A 26,030-nucleotide genomic window follows, 5' to 3' on the forward strand; every position below is an offset into this window, starting at 1 on the left:
TGCAGGCTTCAGTAGTTGCGGCCCACAGGCTCAGTAGTTGTGGCTCGTGGGCTCTAAAGCACAGGCTCAGTAGTTGTGGCATATGGGCTTAGTTGCTCTGCGGCATGTGAGATCTTCCCAGACCAGGGCTCGAACCCGTGTCCCCTGCATTGGCAGGCAGATTCTTAACCACTGCACCACCAGGGAAGTTCTGAAACAAAGCATTTATTTATTTATTTATTTTTGGCTGTGTTGGGTCTTCGTTTCTGTGCAAGGGCTTTCTCTAGTTGCGGCAAGCGGGGGCCACTCTTCATCGCGGTGTGCGGGCCTCTCACTGTCGCGGCCTCTCCCGTTGCGGAGCACAGGCTCCAGACGCGCAGGCTCAGTAGTTGTGGCTCATGGGCCTGGTTGCTCCGCGGCATGTGGGATCTTCCCAGACCAGGGCTCGAACCCGTGTCCCCTGCATTAGCAGGCAGATTCTCAGCCACTGTGCCACCAGGGAAGCCCCACCATTTATTTTTATACATGCAATTTCTACGTAAGATGCTCCCGTGTCGAGGCCCTACTCTGTCCCAGGCACTGCTTTAGACACCAGAAAAGCAAAAATGAATGAGACACAGCTCTGTGCTCACTGTCGCTCAGAGACATATAACAGTAAACGTTGGTTTTAAGTTAATTTTACCTTTGGAGAAAGCAGGTCCCCTGTTAACTCTTAGGCAACAAAATATTTCCTTTTTTTGATCTGCTGAACAATGTCCAAAGTACGAAAACTATATTTTTATAACAGCATTTCTCAGGCTGTTCAAGTATTTAAACACTGAGAATTCATGAAATAATGATATCCTGAAATAACTAAATATATCATTTTGCAATAAATTGCATATTGTTATATGTCAAGTTCTAGTCTAAGCAAGCAGTTGTAGCCAAATTTTAAAATATATGGAAGTGGAAGGTAAAATTAGGAAAATCCTAATTTTTGACTTAAGCATTCCTACTCATTTGAAAAAAGCAACTGCGATTTTTATATTATCAGTAGATACTTAGGATCCACTGAACTGAATATTGAGAATCAGTGCTTAAAAATATTCTCAAATTCAATCTTTTTTATGCAAATTCTGATAGGCCTTCCCAACAGTTAATCACTTTTTGAGACCTCTTTGTTTTAACATAAAAATCCTTGTCTTTGAAATCCAGTGTCCACGTTCAAAGTCCCACATGGGCTTGTTGTTTGTCGGCGGGATTTCCACGAGGGAGCCACTTTCTGGGCAATTACTCTGAACTACCAAACTCCTTTATGTTTCCACTCTAAGAGGACACTGCATTTTATTCCATTTAGAGCTTGAGAACAGTGTGTCAAAGTCACCTTGATATTGAACACTTGCATCCACGTATAGAACCACTAAAAAGTAGTCACAAAATCATTGCATGAAAGGAGTCACCGAAAATCCAGTAAACATTTATTGATTTCTTCCTTGAAGAAAGAAGGAAAGCAGGTAGGTGGGAAATTAACAATTATTGAGTCCCTAGTATATGCTAAACACTGTGTTAGGCACTTTCACAAATTAATTTTATTAAGCCTCATGATATCGCTGCAAGACACTTGATATTTTCCCAATTTTGTTTTACTGATGATGGTACCAAACAAGATTAAGTATCTTCCCCACCTTCACACAACTTGCAAATTATATAATAATATCATAGTATGGTCTCTGCTAAGACTTGACACATTTTTTCATTTAATTCTCATTGAAACTCTATGATGTGGGCACCATTATGGTCACCATTTTACAGATGAAGAAACTGAGGCTTAGATGGATTAAATTACTTGTCTAAGATCACCCAGCAAAGCTGTAATTCAAAACTCAAATCCTTCTATGTACTCCACAGTGTAGAACCCTGTACAGAGTAATCTGCTAGACACCATAGTAAATTCTAATCCAGTTTGGGAGCTGAGATGTGTGAAAAGTGGGGAAACGAGAAAGCATATACTTGGTAATAAAGTCAAAGGAACTTAAGAATTTGGACTCAGTACACCGGGTTTAAGTCTTAATTCTCTCACTTTCAATCCTTTATTTCTTGGGCAAGCTGAATCATTTCTCAAAATGAAGATAGTAATATTGTTTATTTCAGAATAGTTTTAAGGTTAAAATGAGATAATATGATGAAAGCTGTCTGTAACTTGTAAAACTTTATGCACATGAATTAGCATTAATAATAGTACACAGTCAGAGAAAGGGAAATTCCCTGCAAACTCAGAAAGACTGGGTAGGAGTTCACAGAGAGATTGCAATATTGTAATTGTAAAACAGAATGAAGCAAAATCATCCATGTCATGACATTTTCTGTTGAAGCTGAGATTCTGTAACCATTTTCATTGCTCCTAGGAAGCTCTTACATCTAAATCCATCCCAGAGAGATCAAAGCCATATCAATATATTCAAGGTTAGTTATTAAATACAATGCTTATTGTGTGTGTGTGTGTGTTATACTTAACACTTTGAAAAAACATTTTCTGGCTTAGAATTAGTTAGAGATAATGGCAACTACAGAAGTCTCCTCTAATGGATCTGGTCTGCGTAGCACTGAACCTACGTTTAATAACAACAGAAATAGCTCTTCCCCATCACCAAAACAGTGTTACCACTATCCGTCATAACATGAGCCTCTTACTGTTCAAGTGCCCAAATCCCCAGAATCAGATGTTTTGTTTATAAAGCATTAAAAACTCTGTTTTAGAAGGAAAGTATTCTCTAGATGACTTAGCCTCAAGGGAGGATACATACATGTAAACATATACGTATACATATGCATATGCATATAGGAGAAGAAAGACAGAGGGGGAGGAGCCATGTAAGAGTGTAAGGTTGGGAGCTTCTAGACAAGTTGTCTCAAAGCAAGGGAGGGTCATGGGCAGCCACAGCGCTGATCACTACCTGGGGTGGCAGAGGTGTAATTGAGAGAGAAAAATATCTCCAGAAGAGATAAAATGTAAGGGGACAAGAGCTCTAAGGTCAGAGTCAGGAGACCTGGATCTTAATGTAGTCCTACCGTGTCCATGTAACACTAGACATTTACCTTTGGGCTTCAGTTTCCTCGGTCGTAAGTGGAGATAATAATTCCTACAAACCCACTTCAAAGACTCGCTTTAAGGCTCAAAGAAGATCATGTATGTGAAAACATCTGCCAACCAGAAAGAGCTATGTAAATATTTATTTGTTGGTTGATTCATTCATTCATTTTATAATATTTTTATGTCACTTAACATGTGTAGGGCATCATCGTCATGATACCAACGCTTATCAGTCATGGGTCTTAACAGTAAAGGGCATAAAGTCTAAAAAATGAATCATGTAGGTAAAATAAATGTTATAGATGAAGTACTACGTGGATTTGGTTAAGAAAGAGATTGCTTAAGTATATTTGAGGGGGCTTTGTGAATGGAGCAAAGATGGTTTGGGAAGAGGTGGCACTGGAGTTGGTGTTATGGCTTGCTTTATGTATCACCAAAATTCATATGTTGAAGTCCTAACCCCTGATACCTCAGAATGTGACCTTATTTGGAATAGGGTCATTGCAGAGTCAATTAGTTAAATTAAGATGAGGTCATATTGGAGTAAGGTTGGCCCCTAAGCCAGTATGACTGGTATCCTTATAAAAAGAGGAAATTTGTACATAAACACACACACACACACACACAATACCATGTGAAGATTAGAGTTACTCTGCCACAAGCCAAGGAAATACTAGAAGCTAGTAGTGAGGGCTGGAACAGATCTTTCCTTAGTGCTTGCAGAGGAAGCATGCCTGCTGTCACCTTGATTTCAGACTTCCAGCCTCCAGAACTGTGAGATAATAAATTTCTGTTGTTTAATGAAGTCACTCAGTCTGTGGTACTTTGTTATGGCAGCCCTTGGAAATTAATACAATTGTTTATATGGTAATACAAGAAAAACAGTTTATGTATAGAAACGTATGTTATTAATATATTTATTATTGTTATGATTAAGCTAATAAAAATGTAAATATAATCATTGTAATACAATAAAATGCTATTAATATATTATAGAATATTATATTGAATATAATATACTATTATAATATTATATAATATTAAGCACCTAGCACAGTGCTTGGTACATAGTAGGCACCAAATATTGATAAATACTTATTGAGTTAATTTTTTTATATTTACTTATTCATTTATTTGGCTGCGCCAGGTCTTAGTTGCGCCATGCAGGATCTAGTTCCCCGATCAGGGATCAAACCTGGGCCCCCTGCATTGGGAGCGTGGAGTCTTAACCACTGGACCACCAGGGAAGTCCCCAAATGAATGTTTTAATAAATAAAAAGGAGATCGCAGAAAGAGGAATGAATTGGCAACAAATATATATTTTTTATCTGTTTCATACTTTCTTTTCCCTCCCGGACCAATCCCTTACTTATCACACACAAGAAAAATCAGAAAAATCCACGCTCCTGTGAAAAATGCTGCCACTTCACCTTTGTTTACTCTAAGAAATTCTGTCTAGGAAAGCAAAGAAACAGAAAAAGTCAAAACTTGTAAAAATCAAAGTTCTGAGACAAACTGCACTTTAAAAGATTGAAAGCTGTGATCCCAAGAGAGAACACCTGCCACAACAATATTTCTCGCAGAACAGAATGCTCCCAGACACGGTGCTCTGATGAAAGCCCTGAAGACCACAAGCTTCTATTTGTCTGCGGCAGAAACAGCAATGGTCAAATTAATATCAGAAATACACTCCTAAATCAATTGTTGCACGTATACCCATAGAGAAGGCATCTTAGAAAATGCAGATGGAATGTTTGCAATCATTGCCTAGACCAAATGCTGTCAGAGAAAATGGATCTTAATTTACTCAACATATTTTGGTTTTATAATTTTCACAATTAATTTTTGACAATGTCTGAAAAAACATGAGGCCCTTTAAAGGCAAGCTTTAAAAATGCACTCTGGAATGGGGCAGGGAGTTAGGCATGTTCAGAGCAGATGGCAGGAGGTTTGATAACTCTGTTCATGTCCTCTACAGATGTGTATGTGTGTAGGGGGCCAGTTAGCTCAGGAAAAAGCTTATCTACCTATTGGGAAAATACAGCAGTGATAATGGTCAGGAACACAAATTTACCAAGTGGGATGCTAAATTTAGGGAAGTGAGTCAGATTTTCAACCAAGGAGAAAAATGACACAAATCTATGATCATAACCAGCTGCATGACCTTGGGAAAGTTACTCAACCTCTCCGGTTTCAGAATCTTCATCTGTAAAATTAAAAGATTAAATCATATGATCTTTAAATTCTCTTCCAGTACCTAATTTTAAGAAAGAGGGGAGGGGAAAGCGTAAGAGCCCTGTGAGCTCTGCAGGAAAAGAAAATATTCCATGTCCTAGGTAATATTATTGCATTTGTACCCACAGTACCCAGGACATGTCTTTTGACATCATAAATACTTTTTTGATGATAAATTAAATTATCATATGGACCAACTAATGCACCTGTCAGTCAAGCATTTGCCCACCTGCCACACTCTGAGCCCAACACTACCTGCTTCTCTCATTGGATTAGCAGTGGAGATTTCAGCAGTTGATTATGGCAAATGGATTCTGTCAAAAGAATACAGTTCAAATGGATTTGTTTATTCACACATTTATTTCCCCAGACACTGACTGATAGTGTGGGCCATGCATAGTGTTATGCACTGGTGCTATAAAGTGACAAAGAAAGACTGGCTCCTACTCTCATGAAGCTTACATTCTAGTAGGGTAAGAGGTGGATTCAAGGAAGAACATACAGGGGGCTCCTAATCCAGAGTTGGAAAGATGGGGAAAGGAAGATGCATTGAAAAAATAGTCATAGTTATGATAACTCCCAAATGATGAGTAGGTATTAGCCATATAAAGAATAGGATGAAGGGGGTTTAAATAGAAGAAACAATATGTGCAAAGGTCTGGAGGTGACTGAGTTCATGGTGGATTCCTGGGGATAAAAATAATTTAGTTTGGATGGCTCATACAGCATAGGGAAGGAGGGCTGGGGGAAGGGGTGGGAGTCTGGCTGGAGAAGTAAGCTGGTCTAGATCATGACAGCTGTGCTGGGGAGCCAGGTGTTCAGGCTGAGGGCAGTGAAGCTGTGGAAAATTTAAGCAGAGGATGTAACATGATGAGATGTGCATTCATGGAAGATCACTGATGCCCAGTGGTTCTCATCTAGGTAAGTTTTAAGTGATCTAGGCAGCTTTAAAAAAATTCAATGCCCAGTTCCACTTCAGAACAATTATTTAAAATCTCTGGAGGTGGGGGGCTTCCCTGGTGGCACAGTGGTTAAGAATCCGCCTGCCAATACAGGGGACACGGGTTTGAGCCCTGGTCCTGGAAGATCCCACATGCCGCAGAACAACTAAGCCCGTGCACCACAACCACTGAGCCTGTGCTCTAGAGCCCGCGAGCCACAACTACTGAAGCCCGTGTGCCTAGAGCCCGTGCTCCGCAACAGAAGAAGCCACTGCAATGAGAAGCCCTCGCGCTGCAACGAAGACCCAACCCAGCCAAAAATAAATAAATAAAATAAATTTATTAAAAAAATTAAATCTCTGGAGGTGGAATCCAGGCACCAGTAATTTTTCGAGTTCCTCAGATGATTCCATTGTACAACTAAAATTCAGAACTACTGGGTCAAAAAGAGGCAGGATCAACTAGGAGACAATTGAAGTAATAAAGCTGACAGCTGATGATGGTTTTAATTTATCCCAGAAAAGTATCAGAAATGCAAGAGAGAGTATTTGATAAGTGTGGAGGAGAGAAAAATCCAGAATAAGCATCAGCACAATTCTGAAACCTCTTATCGTATGGTTTAGATTTCAGAAATCATTTTAATAGTTTAAACATTTTAAAACATAAAAATAATTAAATAAGATGGGGGAAAAAATGAAAATTCAACACAAATAGAAACAAGTGAACCCAACCAAATGCATCACATAACCACAAGGAAAGAAAAAACAAAACCAGTCCAGAGAATGTTGGAGCACAGGACCTTGACTATATAACCTCAATTTAAGGACAAAAAGAACTACAAAGAATCTTGAACTCTAATAGTTTTCTTGATTGCAGTGACATTTTGAAACTATTCTGAAACTATTTTGTGTGTATTACAGGGTTGCACAAATAAATGAACATTGATTTTGTTAGGAATCATGGTTTTCATTGTAGCAGAAGGGAGATACAAACATGGAATGGGAAGAGGTGAGAAGAACTCTATGCTGTTGCATTGGAATTAGAAGATATCAGTATAAACTAATTTCTCTCTCTCTCACACACACACACACACACATACACACTTATTTCCTAGCTCTGACTGCTGAGACAACTCAAATGCAATAAGCACATTTAGCCCAGGTCTTCATTTCTAAATATGATTCTCCTTGGAGAACTAAATGATTCTAGAACCAGGGCAGGAGTAGTACAAGACAAACCTTGGATATCTTGTTTGCTAGAAAGTTAAAAAAAAAATGCTTTAAAAATGATAGGGCTTCCCTGGTGGCACAGTGGTTGAGAGTCTGCCTGCCAATGCAGGGGACATGGGTTCGAGCCCTGGTCTGGGAAGATCCCACATGCCACGGAGCAACTAGGCCCGTGAGCCACAACTACTGAGCCTGCGCGTCTGGAGCCTGTGCTCCGCAACAAGAGAGGCCGCGACAGTGAGAGGCCCGCGCACCGCAATGAAGAGTGGCCCCCGCTCGCCGCAACTAGAGAAAGCCCTCGCACAGAAACGAAGACCCAACACAGCCAAAAATAAATATAAATAAATAAATAAATAAATTTTTAAAAAAAGGTATACATGAACCAACAGCAGAACTGAGTCAATCTTGAAAAAATAATGATAGACACGTCAAAAAGAAATCGGTGAAGGCAAAAAGGGACTCACACTGGCCAAATTGGAGTCAACTTGAGCAACAAAATGAATAATGACAGGAATGGGTAACACAAAGAACTTTTAAGAAGGGTCCATGATTCTATACTGATACAAATAAATATATATATATATATATTTGTATCAGTATACAAATATACTTTCCACTTTCTTCCTCTCTCTCTCTCTCTCTCTCTATCTATCTATATATAGATAGAGAGAGAGAGAGAGAGGAAGAAAGTGGAAAGAAGGAAACAAGGAAGGAAGGAAGGGAGGGAGGAAGGGAGGAAGGAAAGGGTGGAAGGAAGGAAGTGGACAGGTAGGGAATAAAAAGAGGTAAATCTTGATAGAGTTAGAAAAGCACTACTTCACAACCAACTTTAGTAATAATTGATTCAGGAAAAGATCATCAATTGATTAAAGTTTCTTAAAAAATAAAATATTTACACAATTTCAAAGTATCTTCCCCACAGATTACTTACATTACAGAAGCAAAAGGGGTACCTTGCAGTGGAGTAAGTTACTGGAGTTAACATCACCAATAATGGGACAGACTGACATCACGTGCATCTGGATGTGATGTGCCGAGAAGGACCCAGCATCACTTCCACAACATCCCTGCCAAACCCAGAACTGACTCTATTCATGAGTAAACAGACACATCCGAATAGAGAGAATTCCATAAGACATCCAACCATCCTCTTCCCAAAATGTCAATGTCATGAAATGATAAAGAATTGTTGAAACTGAAGACACAAGGCAAGTACATGCAACTCATAATCCCAGATTGGCTCCTTGAATTGGGGTTGAGTGAAGGGAGGGAACAGCATTGGGAGGAAAGGCAACATTTCAATATGGACTGTATATTAGAAAATAGTATTGAATAAATATGAAATTTTCCAAATTTGATAATGGCCCCGTGGTTATGTAAGAGAATGTTTTTATTCTTAGAGATACATGGCGATGTATTTAGGATAAGGGTCATGATGCCTGTAATGTTTTCAACTGGCTCAACAATAATGATCATATATAATAACTCTAAATACACACTTACACACATAGATGTATATTATTGTACTCCTCTTACAGCTCTGTAGCTTTAAAATTTTTTCAAGATAAAAGTACAAACTTCAGGATTTGAGCTTCAGCAGGGGAAGCACCCACTGTCACCCAGCTGAGTGTGTGAGGACATCCTCACTTAGGGAAGCCAGTGGCTTTGGGGTCACTTTGGCTTTTACAGCTGGGAGTCACCCAGTACCCCTCCTCCCAACCAGGTGCCCAAGACTGTGTCCATTCTCCAGCACAGCCTGCATCTCATAGTACTGAAGACACTACGAGAATACTGTGTTAGGAAAATAAATACGAGTACCTAAATATCAGTACTCCACAAATAGAGCTACCCAAACACTACCATTAGGCAATGTAGGTCAGGCTATTTGGGTCATAAAAACCAAACTCACTTACATAGTCAAGCAATGGGGGTTTGTTATATAGTGTGATTAAAAAGAGGAAGAGAGGGACACACTGGGCACTCCTGGAGAAGTAATGAATTACAGGCATACCTTGTTTTACTGTGCTTCACAAATACAGCATGTTTTACAAAATGAAGGTTTGTGGACACCACAGTTAGCTGGTTCCCAGAAACCTAGGTCCAGCAAGTCTAAAACTGCTCATTGCTTTTAACCTTGTGTATTCTCCAGTATTTTCTAACAAGACAAATGTTATCACCTTCCTAATTGTTTGTATCTATTAGGAATGTACTAGCTTGCAAGTAGCAAGAGAAATTTTTTTTGTTTTTTGTTTTAATATAGCTAGAAATCTAGAAAAAGGCAGTTGCTGTTGTTGGTTAAGTGACTCCAGTATCAACTTCCTGAGATTTTCTCAGTCTTTCCCTCAGCTGCTCCAGTCGTCATGTTCACATTCAGGATAGGATGAAGGGAAGAGAGAACGCCTTTCCTATTTTATCATGTAAAAACAAAGGCCTTTCCAGAGCCCCAAACAATCTTCCACTTATGGTTTCATTGGCCAGAATCATGTCATTTGCCATGTGGTCATTTCTGCCTATAAGGGAGTCTGGGAAAAACAGACTATCTTGCCTGGTGTTGGGTACGATGTTCTTCTGTATGAAAACAGGGTTTTGTTACCAAGGAAGAGACAGGAAAGGGATGCTGGGTAGGGAACCCAAACTGCTTGCAAGATGGCTAGAAAAAAATTAACGGCTGTTTCAGTAGCTTTTTCAAGTCTCAGAAATGCCTGGCATTTGGCCTTTTGTAGAATCGCCCTTGCCATATTAACTCCAGGAATTATAAGGAGTTTATGTATACTGGACCTAAGAAAACTGAGAGTCTGACTAAGGACTGCAACAGTTCAAGCACCTGTACTTCCCTGCTGCAAATGACTTTGGAGAAATGAATAACCAGTACTATGAGATGCAGGCTGTGCTGGAGAATGGAAACGGTCTTGGGCACCTGGGTGGGAGGAGGGGTGCTGGGTGACTCCAAGCTGTAAAAGCCAAGGTGGCAACCCTGTGTCGAGCAATTTTTCCAACAGCATTTGCTCACTTTGTGTCTCTGTGTAATTTTTGTAATATTTCAAACTTTTTCATTATCATTATATTTGTTATGGTCACCTGTGATCAGTGATTTTGACGTTACTGTTGCAAAAAGATTACAACTCACTAAAGGCTCAGATGATGGTTAGCATTTTTTAGCAATAAAGTATTTTTTAATTAAGGCGTGTACTTTTTTTTTTAGACATAATTCTATCACACACTTACTAGACTACAGTATAGTGTAGACATAACTCGTATATGCACTGGGAAACCAAAAAATTTTTGTGACTTGATTTATTGTGGTGATCTGGAACTGAACCCTCAACACCTCCGAGGTGTGCCTTCACAGTAGAGCCAAGTTTGATGCAATACTGGAAGGTCATTCTGGAACAAAACCAAGGCTGGGAATTGGATTATCTTATCTCAATAGCAGTCAATTGAATTTTTACCTAAATGTAACTTGAGCAACTCTTCTGCTGTTTGTTTTTGTGTTTCTACACCCTACTTTTTCACTACAAACTGACAACTTATCCTCTGATCAATTTTCTCCACCTCATCCTTACTGGTGGTCTCTGTTTCCTCCTAATGGTGGCCCATATGTGCCTCTTCTGTTTCGTGGCTTCATTGTATTATTTCAGTTTCCTCTCCCACTGCCAACCAATTTTCAGAATTACCTAGTTTAGAATTTAGAGCAAGGGTCTGAAGTGGCCCGGCTCATCACAGTGGAGGACAGCTGTACTTCAGACTGGCTATCTCAAAAGCCAACCCCAGTAATTTTTGCCATTGGATAAGCTTTCCACCCCTGTTCCAATCAGTGTTGATAGGGAGGGTCATATAAAAATAGCCAAGATCCCTTTCCTTTAGCAATGACCATGGCTGGGGCAGTTTCCTTCAAGAGAGGAGTCTGGAGGAAACCAAGTAACTCATGTAGGGCTTGTGAGTACTATCAGAAAAAAAGGGAAAGATAAGAAATATGTTAGTGCTTTTTGTGTCCAGGAGTCCCACTGGGTCCTGCTTGGTTTCAGTAGGGGCTCGGATCCAGGCATTTTACATGCACTTATCCTCCCAGCAAAACAGAGTGCTAACCCTGACTCTGTTCTGCAGACAGGGAACAGGTTCAGAGAGTGTGTATATGTATTCTTCTTTGTGTGCTTTTGTCTGTATAGCTTTGTTTTTACCATTTGTCCTAGGGTTCTGTCTGTCCGTTTTTTTGTTTTTTTGGTTTTTTTTAGTATAGTTTCTAGCGCTTCTTATCATTGGTGGATTTGTCTTTTGGTTTGGTTGCTCTCTTCTTTCTTTCTTTTTTTCTTTTTTTATTACTTTTTTATTTTTAATAATATTTAAAAAAAATTTTATTTTAATAACTTTACTTATTTTCTTTCTGTTCTTTTCTTTCTTTCTTTCTTTCTTTTTTCTCCTTTTCTGAGGCTGTGTGGCTGACAGGATCTTGGTGCTCCAGCTAGGTGTCAGGCCTGAGCCTCTGAGGTGGGAGAGCCAAGTTCAGGACATTGGTCCACCAGAAACCTCCCAGCTCCACGTAATATCAAACGGCTAAGCCTCTCCCAGAAATCTCCATCTCAACACTAAGACCCAGCTCCACTCACTGACCAGCAAGCTACAGTGCTGGACACCCTATGCCAAACAACCAGCAGGACAGGAACACAACCCCACCCATTAGCAGAGAGGCTGCCTAAAATCATTATGAGGTCACAGACACCCTAAAACAAACCACCAGACGTGGTCCTGCCCACCAGAAAGACAAGATCAAGCCTCATCCACCAGAACACAGGCACCAGTCCCCTCCACCAGCAACCCTATACAACCCACTGAATCAACCTTAGCCACTGGGGGCAGACACCAAAAACAATGGGAACTGCGAACCTGTAGCCTTCAAAAAGGAGACCCCAAACACAGTAAGTTAAGGAAAATGAGAAGACAGATAAATACGCAGCAGATGAAGGAGCAAGGTAAAAACCCACGAGACCAAACAAATGAAGAGGAAATAGGCAGTCTACCTGAAAAAGAATTCAGAGTAATGATGGTAAAGATGATCCAAAATCTTGGAAATAGAATGGAGAAAATACAAGAAACATTCAACAAGGACGTAGAAGAAATAAAGAGCAAACAAACAATGATGAACAACACAATAAATGAAATTAAAAATTCTCTAGAAGGAATCAATAGCAGAAGAACCAATAAGTGACCTGGAAGATAAAACAGTGGAAATAACTACCACAGAGCAGAATAAAGGAAAAAGAATGAAAAGAATTGAAGACAGTCTTAGAGACCTCTGGGACAACATTAAATGCACCAACATTTGAATTAGAGATCCCAGAAGAAGAAGAGGGAAAAAAAGGGACTGAGAAAATAGAAGAGATTATAGTTGAAAACTTTCCCAGTATGGGAAAGGAAATAGTCAATCAAGTCCAGGAAGCAGAGAAAATCCCATACAGGATAAATCCAAGGAAAACACGCTAAGACACATATTAATTAAACTATCAAAAATTAATTACAAAGAAAGAATATTAAAAGCAGCAAGGGAAAAGCAACAATTAACATACAAGGGAATTCCCATAAGGTTAACAGCTGATCTTTCAGCAGAAACTCTGCAAGCCAGAAGGGACATATTTAAAGTGATGAAAGGGAAAAACCTACAACCAAGATTACTCTACCCAGCAAGGATCTCATTCAGATTCAATGGAGAAATTAAAACCTGTACAGACAAGCAAAATTTAAGTGAATTCAGCACCACCAAACCAGCTTTACAACAAATGCCAAAGGAACTTCTCTAGGCAGGAAACACAACAGAAGGAAAAGACCTACAAAAACAAACCCAAAACAATTAAGAAAATGGTAATAGGAACATACGTATCTATAACTACCTTAAATGTAAATGGATTAAATGCTCCAACCAAAAGACATAGACTGGCTGAATGGATACAAAAACAAGACCTGTATACATGCTGTCTACAAGAGACCAACTTTAGACCTAGGGACACATACAGACTGACAGTGAGGGGATGGAAAAAGATATTCCATGCAAATGGAAATCAAAAGAAAGCTGGAGTAGCAATTCTCATATCAGACAAAATAGACTTTAAAATAAAGACTATTACAAGAGACAAAGAAGGACACTACATAATGATCAAGGGATCAATCCAAGAAAAAGACATAAGAATTGTAAATATTTATGCACCCAACATAGGAGCACCTCAATACATAAGACAAATGCTAACAGCCATAAGGGAAAATTGACAGTGACACAATAATAGTAGCTGACTTTAACAACCCACTTTCACCAATGGACAGATCATCCAAAATGAAAATAAATAAGGAAACACAAGCTCTAAATGATACATTAAACAAGACGGACTTAACTGATATTTATAGGACATTCCATCCAAAAACAACAGAATACACTTTCTTCTCAAGCGCTCATGGAACATTCTCCAGGATAGATCATATCTTGGGTCACAAATCAAACCTTGGTAAATTTAAGAAAACAAATTGTATCAAGTATCTTTTCCAACCACAATGCTATGAGACTAGATATCAATTACAGGAAAAAATCTGTAAAAAATACAAACACATGGAGGCTAAACAATACACTACCGAATAACCAAGCGATCACTGAAGAAATCAAAGAGGAAATCAAAAAATATCTAGAAAAATATGACAATGAAAACATGATGACTCACATCCATGTACAATGCTTGGTGTCAGTCTATTTATCTCTTGTAAAAATAAAATACAGTGTGTGTGTGTGAAAAATAAAATAAAAAAAAAAAAAAAAGAAAACATGATGACTCAAAACCTATGGGATGCAGCAAAAGAAGTTCTAAGAGGGAAGTTTATAGCAATACAATCCTACCTCAAGAAACAAGAAACATCTCAAATAAACAACCTAACCTGACACTTAAAGCAATTAGAGAATGAAGAACAAAAAAACCCCAAAGTTAGCAGAAGGAAAGAAATCATAAGTATCAGATCAGAAATAAATGAAAAAGAAATGAAGGAAATGATAGCAAAGATCAATAAAACTAAAAGCTTTGAGAAGTTCTTTGAGAAGATAAACAAAATTGATAAACCATTAGCCAAACTCATCAAGAAAAAAAGGGAGAAGACTCGAATCAATAGAATTAGAAATGAAAAAGGAGAAGTAACAACTGACACTGCAGAAATACAAAGGATCATGAGAGATTACTACAAGCAGGTATATGCCAATAAAATGGACAACGTGGAACAAATGGACAAATCCTTAGAAAAGCACAACCTTTCAAGACTGAACCAGGAAGAAACAGAAAATATAAACAGACTAATCATAAGCACTGAAATTGAGACTGTGATTAAACATCTTCCAACAAACAAAAGCCCAGGACCAGATGGCTTCACAGGCGAATTCTATCAAACATTTAGAGAAGAGCTAACACCTATCCTTGTCAAACTCTTCCAAAATATAGCAGAGGGAGGAACACTCCCAAAGTCATTCTATGAGGCCACCATCACCCTGATACCAAAAAAAGACAAAGACGTCACAAAGAAAGAAAACTACAGGCCAGTATCATTGATGAACATAGGTGCAAAAATCCTCAACAAAATACCAGCACACAGTATCCAACAGCACATTGAAAGGATCATACACCATGATCAAGTGGGGTTTATCCCAGGAACGCAAGGATTCTTCAATATACACCATCAGTGTGATACACCATATTAACAAATTGAAGGATAAAACCATATGATCATCTCAGTAGATGCAGAAAAAGCTTTCAACAAAATTCAACACCCATTTATGATAATAATCCTCCAGAAAGTAGGCATAGAGGGAACTTACCTCAACATAATAAAGGCCATATATGACACACCCACAGCCGACATGGTTCTCAATGGTGAAAAACTGAAACCATTTCCACTAAGATCAGGAACAAGACAAGTTTGCCCACTCTCACCACTATTATTCAACATAGTTTTGGAAGCTTCAGCCACATCAATACAAGAAGAAAAAGAAATAAAAGGAATCCAAATTGGAAAAGAAGAAGTAAAACTGTCACTGTTTGCAGATGACATGATACTGTACATAGAGAATCCTAAAGATGCCACCAGAAAACTACTAGAGCTAATCAATGAATTTGGTAAAGCAGCAGGATACAAAATTAATGCACAAAAATCTCTTGTGTTCCTATACACTAATGATGAAAAATCTGAAAGAGAAATTAAGGAAACACTCCCATTTACCATTGCAACAAAAAGAATAAAATATCTAGGAATAAACCTACCTAAGGAGACAAAAGACCTGTATGCAGAACACTATAAGACACTGATGAAAGAAATTAAGGAGAATACAAACAGATGGAGAGATATACCATGTTCTTGGATTGGAAGAATGAACATTGTGAAAAAGACTATGCTACCCAAAGCAATCTACAAATTCAATGCAATCCCTGTCAAATTACCAATGGCATTTTTCACAGAACTAGAACAAAAAATTGCACAATTTGTTTGGAAACACAAAAGACCCCGAATAGCCAAAGCAATGTTGAGAAAGAAAAACGGAGCTGGAGCAACCAGGCTCCCTGACCTCAGACTATACTACAAAGCTACAGTAATCAAGACAGTATGGTACTGGCACAAAAACAGAAATATAGATCAATGGACAGGATAGAAAGCCCAGAGATAAACCCACACACATATGATCACCTTATCTTTGATAAAGGGGGTAAGAGTATACAATGGAGAAAAGACTGCCTCTTCAATAAGTGGTGCTGGGAAATCTGGACAGCTACATGTAAAAGAATGAAATTAGGACACTCCCTAACACCATACACGAAAATAAAGTCAAAACGGATTAAAGACCTAACTGTAAGACCAGACACTATAAAACTCTTAGAGGAAAACATAGGCAGAACACTCTATGACATAAATCACAGCAAGATCCTTTTTGACCCACCTCCTAGAGAAATGGCTTTTGCACAGCAAAGGAAACCATAAACAAGATGAAAAGACAATCCTCAGAATGGAAGAAAATATTTGCAAATGAAGCAACTGACAAAGGGTTAATCTCCAAAATATACAAGCAGCTCATGCAGCTCAATATCAAAAAAACAAACAACCCAATACAAAAACGGGCAGAAGACCTAAATAAACATTTCTCCAAAGAAGATATATAGATTGCCAACAAACACAGGAAAGGATGCTCAACATCATTAATCATTAGAGAAATGCAAATCAAAACTACAATGAGGTATCACCTCACACCGGTCAGAATGGCCATCCACAAAAAATCTACGAACGAGAAATGCTGGAGAGGATGTGGAGAAAGGGGAACACTTTTGCAGTGTTGGTGGGAATGTAAATTGATACAGCCACTATGGAGAACAGTATGGAGGTTCCTTAAAAAACTAAAAATAGAACTACTATATGACCCAGCAATCCCACTACTGGGCATATACCCTGAGAAAACCATTATTCAAAAAGTTTCATGTACCACAATGTTCATTGCAGCTCTGTTTACAATAGCCAGGACATAGAAGCAACCTAAGTGTCCATCGACAGATGAATGGATAAAGAAGATGTTGCACATATATACAATGGAATATTACTCAGCCATGAAAAGAAACGAAATTGAGTTATTTTTAGTGATGTGGATGGACCTAGAGACTGTCATACAGAGTGAAATAAGTCAGAAGGAGAAAAACATATACCATATGCTAACACATATATATGGAATCTAAAAAAAAAAAAAAAAAAGTTCTGAAGAGCCTAGTGGCAGAACAGGAATAAAGACGCAGATGTAGAGAATGGACTTGAGGACACAGGGAGGGGGAAGGGTAAGCTGGGACGAAGTGAGAGATGGCATGAACATATATACACTACCAAATGTAAATTAGATAGCTAGTGGGAAGCAGCCGCATAGCACAGGGAGATCAGCTCGGTGCTTTGTGACCACCTAGAGGGGTGGGATAGGGAGGGTGGGAGGGAGACACAAGAGGGAGGAGATATGGGGATATATGTATATGTATAGCTGATTCACTTTGTTATAAAGCAGAAACTAACACACCATTGTAAAGCAATTATACTCCAATAAAGATGTTAAAAAAAAGAGAAATATGTCAGTGAGTATAATGGTATTCAGAGAATAACTTTATAACTATACTTGCAAAGCCAGACTCTGTAGGATAATTGTAGATGAAATGAGATATTAAATATGCTGTTATGAATAGCTGATTTGATTTAGAAGGATGACTGCTATTTCCTGGCAGTGGTATCGAATGACTGGGTTTATTTTCTCAAAGTCCTTAGTAACACATGCTTGAAAAAGCTTAGCCCTTTTGCTTGGAATGTGAATGTCAAACTGTCAAAATCATAAAAATATCTCAAACAATTTCTGGAAAAAGCTTAATAGAAAAGAGAAATGCATAAACATTATAAAAGAGATCAAATATAAATGCCAACAAAGAAAATAGGTGAAATAGATCAGTATTCAGCTATAATTGACGCCCCCCCCAAATCTTAATTTCATTTGGAGTTCAATCTATGTAATTTCTTCTTTTTCAAATTCCATTTAGAATAATATCCTGTTGATAATCTGTAGCTTTTCATGCAGTGTACCTAGGTGATGAGACATCTTTTCTGAAGTACTCTTTGCTCTCTTATTTAGCATCTTTACAAAACAATAACAAATATCTTTATTTCATGCTGAGTGAAACATTTCAGCACGTTTATAAGGCAACGTTACTTAGAATCATCTTCCAGGCCATTTTCCTTCTTCCTCTAATTTCTTGTAGCTGAAAGCCACGGTATGCAAATTCACTTTTACATTCTTGCATGTTTTTTTCATGGGGTCCCTCCCTCCTTTCTTTAGTATTAATTTTAGCAAGTGAGACCATCTATCTTAGGTCTTCCTTAACATAGCTGCAGTTCAATAGTTTTACTTGCATTCTCTTCCCTGATTTTCTTTTCTGTTGCTAATCTCAGACTCCCAGCCTCCAAAACTGTGAGAAAATGAAATTTTGTTGTTTAAGCCATGCAGTTTATGGTATTTCATGACAGCCAGACTAGACTGATACAAGTGGGCTTATCCTCATTAATAACACTAGGTTTTACTCAAAATGCATGCTTTTACATTTACCACAGTTGGTTTGCATAGTTCATTGGATGGCTGGAAACAGTGTTTGGACTTTCTAGACATATTATTTCTTAATTTGAAACCCAGGAGTATCCCATTTTAGCCAACATGAGTATGCCAATTTAGAACCTTCTCAGAATAGAAAATTGTCTCCCATATTAACCTGCCAGTTAACAGCAAGAGCACCAAGACCAGGGAAAAGAGAAATGGAGCTTACTTCCTACCAGTGCTCCCTGTGGAAGAAGGGGGCTGGAAGGATTGAGGGAGCCCACAGCTTTCCCCTGAATCTGTCCTCCCAAAACACAGGGTCTTCATTTACCTCTAAAGCTCAGTCTTTTAATTCATAGGTTTCAGGAATTTTGAATTTCACAAACCAGCAAAATTATTTGAAATATTGGAAAAGGAAGTTCCAGGTTTGGAGAACAATGGTGGCTGTCTGATTCTTAATATCCCACACATTTTCCTATTTGAAATGACAAATTCAGTAAGAGTAAATGAAACCTTAGCTGACTTATGCCTTCAGTATTACTAGGAGACAGCAAACACTGCGACCTTCAAATCACCTGTGAGTCGAGAAGGAAAATCCAAGAGTTCTTACTTCTCTCCTGCTGCTGGCAAGCCTGTGAGCAAGGAGAGAAAGTAAGGGGAAGTTTAAGAGAGCCTCTGAAAAGGAGCAGAAAGGAAAAGAGGACTTAGAAAAAGCAAAGGTAAAATCATCTCTAGAAAGAGAAAGTGCAACATTAAAGGCCAGAATTCTGAAAAGAGATGGGTACTTGATAGAAAGTTTGCAGCATGAGTTGCAGGGAAGAGGCAGGACTGGATGTGACAGCTTTGATGAAGCACCACGTCCAGAGAAGAATGAGGCAGTAGAAGGAAAGAAGAAAATAAGAAGGGGAAATGAAGTATCTGGTGGTAATAGAAAAGAAACAAGGCACACTGGGCTTTCTCTTTCCCCAACAGCAACACAATTCATTTTCACTGCTGAAAATCCCCCTACCTTGAAAAAATAATGAAAAAAAAGAAGCAGCTAAAGAAAACTGAGGCAGTATACCCCAAGTAAATAAAATATACTCAAATAAGCATGTGATATATGAAAAAGTAGACTAAATCAGAAATACAAGTACTAAGGACTCAAATGCACGAAAAAAGGGAGAAATGAGAGTTGGCTGAATGTGGGAAAGAAATAGAAAAATATTACACCAGAAATAAAGGTTAACGTAATTCAAAAAGAGTCATGTATCACAATGTTCATTGCAGCTCTATTTACAATAGCCGGGACATGGAAGCAACCTAGGTGTCCATCAACAGATGAATGGATAAAGAAGATGTGGCACATACATACAATGGAATATTACTCAGCCATAAAAAGAAATGAAATTGAGTTATTTGTAGTGAAGTGGATGGACCTAGAGTCTGTCATACAGAGTGAAGTAAGTCAAAAAGAGAAAAACAAATACTGTAGGCTAACACATATATATGGGATCTAAGAAAAAATGGTTCTGAAGAACCTAGGGGCAGGACAGGAATAAAGATGCAGACGTAGAGAATGGACTTGAGGACACAGGGAGGGCGAAGGGCAAGCTGGGACGAAGTGAGAGAGCGGCATGGACATATATACACTACCAAATGTAAAATAGCTAGCTAGTGGGAATCAGCCGCATAGCACAGGGAGATCAGCTTGGTGCTTTGTGACCACCTAGAGGGGGTGGGATAGGGAGGGTGGGAGGGAGACGCAAGAGGGAGGAGATATGGGGATATATGTATATGTATAGCTGATTCACTTTGTTATAAAGCAGAAACTAACACACCATTGTAAAGCAATTATACTCCAATAAAAAAAAAGAAATAAAGGTTAAATTACAAGGCGCCTGAGAGAGTAGATACGGATACAAATTTAATAAAGGATCTTGAAGAAAAGCAGGAAAATAATTAAATAAAGCAATAAGTAAAAAAAGGTCACAAAGACCAAGGCCTGGAGCTCACCATCTGGAACCATTTCTGAGCAGTTCCAGGGTGACTCCGCTTGCCCTTAATCCACAGTTGCACTAGAGGGCGGTGATATGGTGGCCAGGACAGAGGTGGGTTTAATAAAAAAGAATGGAACTTCAAAAAAAAAAAGGTCACAAAGAAAGTGGAAGACAAAGCACCAAGCTGATCTCTCTACGTTTGTGTCTTTATTCCTGTCTTGCCCCTAGGTTCATCAGAACCATTTTTTCTTTTTCTTTCTTTTTTTTTAGATTCCATATATGTGTGTTAGCCTATGGTATTTGTCTTTCCCTTTCTGACTTACTTCACTCTGTATGACAGACTCTAGGTCCATCCACCTCACTACACATATTTTCGTTTCTTTTTACGGCTGAGTAATATTCCATTGTATATATGTGCCACATCTTCTTTATCCATTCATCTGTCGATGGACATTTAGGTTGCTTCCATGTCCTGGCTATTGTAAATAGTGCTGCAATGAACATTGTGGTACATGACTTTTTTGAATTATTGTTTTCTCAGGGTATATGCCCAGTAGTGGGATTTCTGGATGAGGGGTGGGATAGGGAGGGTGGGAGGGAGACTCAAGAGGGAGGAGATATGGGGATATATGTATACATATAGCTGATTCACTTTGTTATACAGCAGAAACTAACACAACATTGTAAAGCAATTATACTCCAATAAAGATGTTGGAGTATAAAAGAAAAAAAGAAAGTGGAAGACAGGTAAGGAGAGTTCAACATGTTAATTGATGTCCCAGAAAGACAAAACAATGGAATAGAATTCATATTTAAAACTGTAATCCAGGAACACTTTACAGAAATAAAGGAAGACCTCAATCTGCACATAGAAAGGGCATATTAGTTATCAAGGAAATTGACCTGGAATGACCAACTCTGATACGTATCTTAATAAAACTACTAGACTCTGAAAATAAGGAAAAAATCCTAGGGTTTCCAGGCAAAAAAGACAAAATAATGTAAAGGCAAGAGAATGAGATCAACACCAGACATCTCAGAAACAACATACAAAGCAAGGTAATAGCGAAGCTACAATTTTCAAGAAATTTAAGGAAAGAATATGTGAACTAAGGATATTATATACAACCAAGATATTCTTTAAGTATCAAGACTACAGGAAAATAATGTTGAACCTCCAAGAACTCAGAGAATACTATATAAATGTATAGCATAAAAGCTACTAGAGGATGAGCTTCATCCAACCAGTAGACAACTGAGAAAACTTAGGCAAAGGGACAACTCGTGAGCATTCATATACTTAATTGTAGCGTTCATTTAGACTGAAACAATGGTGGAAACAAAGGTAGAAGAAAACCATGCAAATATTCTGTGTTCTGATAAAGTAGAAAAATGTAATTAGAAATAAGAGAAGGGAGAGAAAAGGGGAAATGCAGAAGAAGAACACTGACTCTCATTTAGGTAATAGGTGAGCGTTAAAGGATATGATTTAAAACTGACATACCAGATAATGAAAATTTAAGTAAGAAAAAAAGGGGTTAAAAATTCTGGAATATCTTAATACAAAGCCACCACTAGGATAAAAATATAAACCTTCCTAAATACAAAAGGAATTATTTTAAAAAGCAAAGAGGGTACAAGCAAGTAGAAAAGAATACACAGTAATTATAACATAATACATGCAGAAATTATAACAGAATTAGCCCAAACATAATAGTCATATCAATAAATTGAATGGGTTTAACTCAAGGTCAAAAGACAAATTTCAAAAGGCACTAAACAAGAGGGAAAAAAAGGACACTTTATAATGTTGAAATCCACATTCACATTTAGGATGTACCAGGTATGAATATCTACACAACAAATAACACAGCAACCACCTATGTAAAACAAATGCTACAAGAGATGCAGGGAGAAACAGAGAAACACACTGCTAATAGATACTTTAACACACAGTACGAGACAGGTCAAGTAAGCCAAATAAAAAATATGTAAGAACTAAACAACAGGAAGTAATTTTGGGGGGATATATATTGCATACTACATACTAATAATAGAGAAAATACAATCTTCTCAAGTATACATGAAACATTCGCAGGGATATACAAAGTATATACAAAGCAGATACACTATCTGCTTATAGTATCAGCAGATACTATAAAGTTATTTCAAACAGTACTTGCTGATCACAATGCAATAATACTAGAAGTTAAAAATGCAACCAAAAATGATCCTCTACTTGGAAATTAAAGATATTCTAATAAACTTAACTCTTGGGCAAAACAGGATGTATAAACAAAAATTACAGAATTTCTAAAAAATAATGATAATAAATACAACTGTGGGATACATTCTAAGCAGTGATCAGACAAAATTTCATGGCACTAAATAACCTATATCTATAAAAAAACAAAGATTAATTACATTCCCAACTGAAAGAACTAGAAGAACAACAACAAAGTAAAACAAAAGCCCAAGGAAGAAAATAATAAATATAAGAGCAGAAATTAAAATTAAAGAAGTAGAGAAGGAAAAACTATACACAAAATTAATGAATAAAATCCTGGAAAAACAGGAACAACATAGACAAAGGATTAGCCAGTTTAATAAAAAAAGGGAGGCGGAGAGAGTACAAATATACAGAATAACAAATAATAACAAAGAAATAGCTACTGATACAGAGAAAAATGTTTAAAAAACATAAAAGATTATTTTACTCACTTCAATAGAAATACACATCTGAAAACCTAGAAATGGATACTTTCTTAGAAAAATGTAATTTAACAAACTGACTCCTGTAGAAAGCTTAAAAATTTTTGCACAGGAGAAATAGTTATCAAACATTTACTCCACAAAGAAGCATCAAGCCCAGATGGTTTCATGGAGGAATTGATAAATTTGTCTACATAAAAATCTTTTAATTTTGCATGATAAAAAATAACCAAATTCAAAATCACAAAAAGATACAAAAAATGGTCCTTAATCATGAATGTTTAACTTCACTCATAGTAGGAGAAATGCAAATTGAAGATACAATGAGATACCATTTCTCACCCATCTTCTGGCAAAATTTCAAAAGCTTGACAATATTAACTGAAGCCTTAATATTGAGAAGGCTTCAAATATGGGAAGGGAAGAAGGGAAACAAATAGTCTCATACATTCCTGGCGGAGTGTGAATTGCCTCAACCTTTATGGAAAAGAATTTGTCAATATCTAATAAAACTGCATATGCATATGCTGTTTGACTAGTAGCAACCCCACTTCTAGAAATCTACTCTGAAGGTATACTTCAAACAAACCAGAAATATATATGTAGGAACATTCATTGTAGCATTGCTTGTAATTTGCAAAATGCTGAAAACTATCGGAATGCCCAAGCATGGTAGATTAATCAGATAAATAAATTATGGCACCTACACACCATGGAACACTAGGCTGCTACAAAAAAAAAGAGAGAGAGAGAGGTCGCTATGGACTTACACGGAGTGATTTCTGGAGATGTTAAAGAGAGCAAGTATGTGAAACAGCTAATAAACACATGAAAAGATGCTCAACGTCATTCGTCACTAGGGAAATGCAAATTTCCCTATGAGATACCATTTGGTATCTACAAGAATGCCTATAACAAAAAATAGTCAATAACAAATGATGGTGAAGATGTAGAGAATGGGAACCCTCCTAAATTCTGCTGGGAACGTAAAATGGTATAGCCACGTGGAAAACAGTATGATACTGTCTTAAAAGTTTAAATACAAATTTATCATACAACCCAACATTTCCACTCTTAGGTATCTACCCAAAAGAAATGAAAACCCATGTCCAAAAAAGACTTGCAGGTGAATGTTCATGCAGCATTATGCATCATAGCCAAGAGGGAAGCAACTCAAATGTCCATCAACTATTTAAAGCATAGATAAATAAAATATAGGAGATTCATATAATGGAATACTATTCGGTAATAAGAATACTGATAGAAATGCTGATTTCTGCAATGACTTGGATGGACCTCAACAACGTTATGCTAAGTAAAAGAAGCCAGGCTAAAAAGACAACATTGTATGATTTTATTTTTATGAAACATCCAGAAAAGAAAAGTCCATAGAGACAAAGTGGCTAGTGGTTGCCTGGAACTGGGGAGGAGACAGGGCGGCATGGGAACAAGGGTAAACCAGTAACCAGGCATGAGGGATTTTATCCGAATGATCGAAGGATTCCAAAACTGGGTTGTGGTCAGGTTGCATGACTCTTAAAATGGGTGAATTTTGTGGCAGTAAATCATACCTCAATAGTTTTTTTGGTTGTTTGTTTTCTAAGGCATATTTATAAACCATGCATCAATAAAGTTGTATTCTAAAAACGCATGTATAGAAACAGACTCACAGACTTAGAGAATGAACTTACGGTGTCCAGGGGGAAGGGGTGGGAGGGAGGGATAGGGAGTTTGGGATTGACATGTACACACTGCTAGATTTAAAATGGATAACCATGGTGGGAATGTAAATTGACCCAGCCACTATGGAGAACAGTATGGAGGTTCCTTAAAAAACTAAAAAATGAACTACCATACGACCCAGCAATCCCACTACTGGGCATATACCTAGAGAAAACTATAATTCAAAAAGAGTCATGTACCACAATGTTCATTGCAGCTCTATTTACAATAGCCAGGACATGGAAGCAACCTAAGTGTCCATCGACAGATGAATGGATAAAGAAGATGTGGCACATATACACAATGGAATATTACTCAGCCATAAAAGGAAACGAAATTGAGTTATTTGTAGTGATGTGGATGGACCTAGAGTCTGTCATACAGAGTGAAGTAAGTCAGAAGGAGAAAAACAAATACCGTATTCTAACACATATATATGGAATCTAAAAAAAAGAAAAAAAAAAAGGTCATGAAGAACCTAGGGGCAAGACAGGGATAAAGACGCAGACCTACTAGAGAATGGACTTGAGGACATGGGGAGGGGGAAGGGTAAGCTGGGACAAAGTGAGAGTGGCATGGACATATATACACTACCAAATGTAAAATAGATAGCTAGTGGGAAGCAGCCGCATAGCACAGGGAGATCAGCTCTGTGCTTTGTGACCACCTAGAGGGGTGGGATAGGGAGGGTGGGAGGGAGGGAGACGCAAGAGGGAGGAGATATGGGGATATATGTATACATATAGCTGATTCACTTTGTTATACAGCAGAAACTAACACACCATTGTAAAGCAATTATACTCCAATAAAGATGTTAAAAAAATAAAATAAAATGGATAACGAACAAGGACCTACTGTACAGCACAGGGAACTCTATTCAATGTTATGTAACAACCTAATTGGGAAAAGAACTTGAAAAAGAATAGATACATGTATATGTGTAACTGAATCACTTTGCTGTACACCTGAAACTAACACAACACTATTAATCACCTATACTCCAATTTAAAATAGAAAGTTAAAAAAAAAAAAAAGGCATGTATATAGAGGGAC

At 37.8% G+C, this 26,030-nt stretch overlaps 1 long non-coding RNA gene across 1 annotated transcript; it reads left to right on the forward strand.

The window, feature by feature from the left end:
- The first annotated feature begins 16,418 nt into the window (after nucleotides 1-16,418).
- Nucleotides 16,419-25,811, forward strand: LOC309659162. Its single transcript, XR_014262642.1, has 2 exons — nucleotides 16,419-20,531; nucleotides 20,696-25,811. It is a non-coding gene; the product is annotated as an uncharacterized lncRNA (long non-coding RNA).
- Nucleotides 25,812-26,030: the final 219 nt, after the last annotated feature.

Source organism: Balaenoptera physalus (genome assembly GCF_965194825.1).
Source record: "Balaenoptera physalus genome assembly, chromosome: 4".
Classification (NCBI taxonomy): Eukaryota; Metazoa; Chordata; class Mammalia; order Artiodactyla; family Balaenopteridae; genus Balaenoptera; species Balaenoptera physalus.